Genomic DNA, 6,289 nt, shown 5'->3' on the forward strand with positions numbered 1-6,289 from the left:
TAGTCTTACATTGCTAAATTAGGGGCGGCTAGCGCAAATAGTCCTCGTCTAGCTTTGCGCGAAATTCAACCTGAGTCAATACAATAGAAAATAAAAATACAGATACTTGTTCAAATCATATATTGCACCCATAAAACGAATGTATTTATTTATCTGTTATTGTTTTTAATTTCGCGCAAAGCTACACGAGGGCTATTTGCGCTAGCCGTCTCTAATTTAGCTGTGTGAGACCAGAGGGAAGACTAGTCATCCCCACCCACTGCCAACTTTTTGGCTACTCGTTTACCAACGAATAGTGGGATTTACCGTAACATTATTATGTCTACGGATGAAAGGGTGATCATGTTTGATGTGACGGGGATTCGGACCTGCGATCCTCAGATTACGAGTCTAGCGCCTTAACATCCTGCTCATGCCTCCACAATGTCTATGCAAACATAGAGTGGATACAATCCACCATGTTTATTAACAGTATATGGAGCTGTGGTGGCTTCGATTATGATGTAGCTATTATCAAACCCAAGTATAACTGATAACACAGGATAGAGTGTTGTAGAGGCTCCATCATTTACGTTATGCTTACTTTTGGGGTGAACAAATGGAAGGGAAGCAGCTAGTCATCACCACCCACCCGCCAACTCTTGGGTTGTTTGTATCTGTTAAAACATTAATGTTCTTTTTATTGGGAAAAACGTAATTTCGTTTTAAGTATCACTATATCAAAGACAAATAACACTGAAGTGCGAAGTTTCAAACAAACTGAAGCTGAAATCTGGTTTTGCGTTTCCAGGTGAGGTGCCCTAATCCTGATAAAGAAATATTGTTTTATAAACGTACGTGGATCCGTAGAGTGGATGATTATGGTTCTAATATCTGACAGGAAATATATCAATATCGTAAGAAAAACGTATTGTAGGCAAAAATATTGAGAAAACATTCACTGTCGTATTTACTAATACTTAAGTGTATCAATCGAAACATTTCCTGGCCCGGCATGGCCAAGCGTGTTAAGGCGTGCGACTCGAAATCTGAGGGTCGCGGGTTCGCATCCCTGTTGCGCCAAAAATGCTCGCCCTCCCAGCCGTGGGGGCGTTATAATGTGACGGTCAATCCCACTATTCGTTGGTGAAAGAGTAGCCCAAAAGTTGGCGGTGGGGGTGATGACTAGCTGCCTTCCCTCTAATCTTAGACTGCTAAATTAGGGACGGCCAGCACAGATAGCCCCCCGTTAGTACGGCGGTAAGTCTACAGATTTACAACGCTAAAATCAGGGGTTCGATTCCCCTCGGTGGGCTCAGCAGATAGCCCGATGTGGCTTTGCTGTAAGAAAAACAAACAAATGAAACATTTCCCAGTGGTTGACTCAGCGGCAGGCCTGAAGGTTCGTTATATTTGAAAACCGGGTTTCTTCTCGAAAGATGATTACAGTATAGGTAGCCAATCAAGTAGCTTTGCGCTAAACAGCGAACAAACAAATGCACAATCGTATACATATATATTACTCTTATCTGTTAATCACGCAAAACAAATTTTTGTTTTACAAAAGTGATCCAATTTTTAGAGAAATGCGTCTATTCCTGTGGTGGGCATTTCGTAAGAGAAAACAAATTTCGTTAATACAATAATTTATTTTGTAAAGCAGGTTAGTGACTTCATTCTTAAGGCATATTTTCTAAAATCTCAGTTGTACCGGTTTTTCAAGAAGGCCTAACAATTTTTTGTATTGATATTTAAACTACGAAACAGGTTAACTACAAAATTTTAGCTTTTAGGCGAAGGAGCACGCGATTCGTCGCATACGTTATCAATTGCTTAACGTTCCAAATTAAAATGAACCTACAGGAATAGTCGGTCTGACATAGAAGTACGTGTAAAATCTACTTGTATTGTACAGGTTGTGTTTAACGTGACTTATAAGTAGAGAAGTGAAAACTTTTATAACACTTGTATGGCAGAAATAAGTTTTATTTTTCAGGTCCCTCGAAATACAGAGGTATTAGTACTTGAAAGGTAAACTAGTAACCTATAATTGTTTGAAATATTCATGAAAAGCTTTGTCACAAGTAAAACAACAAAATAATATATTTCCTGATAGCTATAAGTCTGAAAGTTTATAATTCTAAGAACCGGGTTTCGATACCTGCGATAGGCGGAGCACAGAATATCTCGTTGTGTAGGCTTGTGCTTAACAATAAATAACCAGTTAATTTAAGGCACATTTTGTGGTCTGTTTTGAGATAATGTTCCTGGCCAGGATATTAACGTAGTTAATATATTGATTTGTTAAGAGTTTCGTTGGGTAAAACAATGTGTTGTGCGCATTTTTTATAACCGGACCACAAAAGATAGAATATAGGCTCCACATACAATTATACATTTCTTCAGGGATAAACATAATGAGGCATAGTTGTGTGGTATATGACTGTATTTGTACATATTTATCGGAAGTTGTAGTCATAATAAAACGTGCAGATTAATAGGAAAAGGTCTAGTAGTTATCGTGCCGGATTGTGAATCCAAGATTCCATGAATCCCGTCCCTTTGGCACGATGAATCCCACTTTTGTTGGCAAAAGAGGGGCCCAAGAATTGGCGATGAGTGCTGTTAAGTAGCTGCCTTCCTCTAGTCTATCATATGCAAATCAGTGATGGCTAGTACAGATAGTTATCGTGTAGCTCTGGTGTTTGTGAAACAAGCGAACAAAACGAAATTTCTGCTTCGAGATCTTTCCTCTTATCTCTTATTTTTATTTTGTTGGGGACGGGTTTGAACAAATGTCAATAAGTGTTTGTCTATTTTCCTAAAGATATTACATCTTCACATGTGTGGTTTCAAAGTTACACAAATAATTTATGTAATATATTACTATTGTTTCATAAGAAATTGGCACTTTTCTGAAGTTGTAGCAAAGAATGAAGCCCGAACTTTATCAGTGTTTGTTTGTTTTAAGAACTTCGCGCAAAGTTACTCGAAAGCTGCCTGCGTTACCCATCTCTGATTTTCAAGTAACAAGCAAAAATACTCGTTCCCACTGACGGGAATAGCTTAAGTTAATCCAGCAGTCCCTGATTTAGAAGTGACAGACTGAGGGAAGGGTGAAGGCAGCTAGTTAACATTGCCCATCAACAGCGTTTGGGCTACTTTTTTTGCCAAAGAAAAGTGGGATTAATCGTTGAACATCAATGCCACACGATTGAAAGGTTAAGCATATTTGGAAATAGGATTCAAGTCAAGCACTCTAGCTACTAGATTATGTAGGACAAAACTTTATCCCCGAATAATAACACTGAGTTATCGAGGAGAGACGATTTCATTCGGAAAATGTTGCCTAAATATTCAGCCCAAGGATGTAAGTTTCCATGAGTTACTTGTTGTTTTTTATTTTGACTCATCGAATTTGTATCTTATTTTACCAGCAGAAAATCAATATCTAAAGTTATCTTTTAATTAATAAAATAAACGGATAGACCTTGTTCACTATTTCACAATGTAGATGAAGATATCTGGCAGGGGCACTTGACAAATTGTGCTTCACGAGTTCGAATCGTGTTATCGAACATACTCGTCCTTATTACTGGCGCTATATATAGTGACTGTCAATCTCATTATTCATTGGTACAGAGTATCTCAAGAGTTGGCGATAGGTGATGTTTACTAGCTGCTTTCCATTTTAAGCTTACACTGCTAATCCCCGTCGCGCCAAACATGCTCATCCTTTCAGCCGTGGGGGCGTTATAACTTGTGGTCAATCCCACTATTCGTTGGTAAAAGAGTAGCCCAAGAGTTGGCGGTGGGTGGTGATGACTAACTGCCTTCCCTCTAGTCTTACACTGCTAAATTAGGGACGACTAGCACAGATAGCCCTCGATTAGCTTTGTGCGAAATTCAAAAAACAAACTTACACTGCTAAATTAGGAACGGCTAGCTCTGACGGCTCTTGAGTGGCTTCAGCGTGATCTTCAAGAAGTAAACAAGCAAATACGACAAACAATCTCAACATAAACATGTTAATTCACGAACGTTTTGATGTAAGAAACGCTGCAGGTTGAATTCATTAAGGCTAATCTGGGCCTTGAAAGCCACAACGATAAAATCTGAGGTTTGATTCCCATTGTCGGAATAACGTAGATAGTTTATTGTGTAGCTTTGCGATAAAACAGAAACAAGGTCTGTCATATAGAACAAATATATTTGTTGCAGTGAAAATGTACTTTAGCAAATGTAATACGCATTGATTGTGTATATAACATAAAGGTTTGACTATAAAGAAAGAGAGCGAATAAGATAGTTTGTAACATTTTATACTACTGTGCCTTGAATAATATGCATCCTATGATTGGGACAAAACTATTTTCAAAAGTGCACTTATGAAATATGTTTATTATGCTGTTTATCAATACGAGGTCTGTTCAAAAAATACGCGGACTGACGTCATAAAACAAAATGTACTATATTTAGAAGTTACAGGTCTGGGACCCCTTCAAAGTACTCTCCTTCCCAACGCACACACTTATCCCAACGGTGTTTCCACTTGTTGAAACAGTCCTGGTAAGCTTCTTTGGTAATGTTCTCCAGCTCCTTCGTCGCATTTGCCTTAATCTCGGGAATTGTCTCAAATCTTCTTCCTTTCAAGGGTCTTTTGAGTTTGGGGAACAAGAAAAAATCGCAGGAGCAAGGTCAGGTGAGTAAGGGGGTGGGGAAGAACAGTGATCGAGTGTTTGGCCAAAAACTCACGAGTTCTGAGGCACAAATTTCGCAGCAACGCGATGCATCTTCAATTTTTCGGTCAAAATCTCGTAACAAGATTCAACTGATATCCCACACTCTTCAGCAAGCTCCCTGACAGTTGACGTGGAAGTATGTCCAGGACGCTCATCATCTTCAATGGACTGTCGACCATCCTTAAAACGTTCATGCCATTTGAAACATGCCGTACGCTTCATAGCAACATCACCGTAAGCCGTGTTAAGCGTAGCAAGTTTCAGTCGCAGATTTTCCAAGTTTAACACAAAATTTCACAGCAAGTCGTCGCTCCTTCAGGTCATTCATTCTGAAATCCGCCAAACGAAAAAATTGCACTTCACTTAAAACCGCGTAGTTAATACACAAATGAAGATATCTGCAATCGGAAAATGGCGTCGTAATCAGCTGATCTGTGCAAACCTAGCGACACCAAGCGGATTCCCCTGGAACCAACTGGAGCCGCGCAATTCAAACAGTCCGCGTATTTTTTGAACAGCCCTCGTACATGTCCGTCTTCCTTGACACAATAAATGTTTAATGTGCCAGGCTGTGAATTATGGGCTCTGTGGCTTAGACCCTTTTACCACAATAAGAAGGTCGTCCTCCGTACTTCGTGATAGTGGGTGCATTATAGGAGTGGCAGTAAAATCTTATTATTTGGTGAGAATAGCCAAAGAGACGGCGGTGGTTGGTATTGGTTAACTGCCTTCTCTCTAGACGTTAGAGATGGCACGTGCAAGTAGTGTGAAATTCAACAAGGAGCAATGACGTCATAAATGACATTTATCGATAAAATATTTATAGTCGTGGATGGTCTTCTGAAATGTTGTGACTAAAAACGCAGAAAAGAAATTTAACTTATAATCTTCAAGTTAATTCAATAGGTATCAGTATTGCATCGCGTAGTATCGCGAGCAATGCACGAGAGTATTGTAAATGTCGCCTGTCGGGTTATTTTATAATGTTTATCCTGCATTTATCGACCTTACAAAACTTGGTTTTAATATTTTTATTATAGGAATATTTATAAACCACGCAATCTACACTTAGAAACAAGTTACTTGCCCACATTAGGCTATTTGTGGTGTCTACCGCGGGATACTGAACCCTGAATTGTGGCGTTTTAAGTCCGTAAACTTATCGGTGTCCGTAAACTTATCTGGAAGATGACAGGTATCAAGTCCCGCCTTTCTTCATATTAATTAGGGTTAACACACACACTGCTTTAAGGTGAGATAAGTAGCAAACTTTTAAGTTTGCATTCAGGGTATAGTGGGAAGTGTGGAGAGAGAGAAAAATGGAAAGAAGAAAAATTTGTAGCAACAAGAAGCGTTCAAAGCATACCGTTAACCCTAATTTTACAAAGACGAAAAATGTTTCCTTGTTAAGATATTTTGTATGGATTCGTATTCTTGGAATAAGAAACAAGACGATCAAATAGCTAGGAGGAATTTGAGTGTAAATTAGGATTTTAGAATAATCAATATTAATATGTAAGTATTAAGTATAACCACGTGGAATTTATCTCTTTTACTGCGTATAACAG

This window comes from Tachypleus tridentatus, chromosome 13, assembly GCF_004210375.1.
Source record: "Tachypleus tridentatus isolate NWPU-2018 chromosome 13, ASM421037v1, whole genome shotgun sequence".
Classification (NCBI taxonomy): domain Eukaryota; kingdom Metazoa; phylum Arthropoda; class Merostomata; order Xiphosura; family Limulidae; genus Tachypleus; species Tachypleus tridentatus.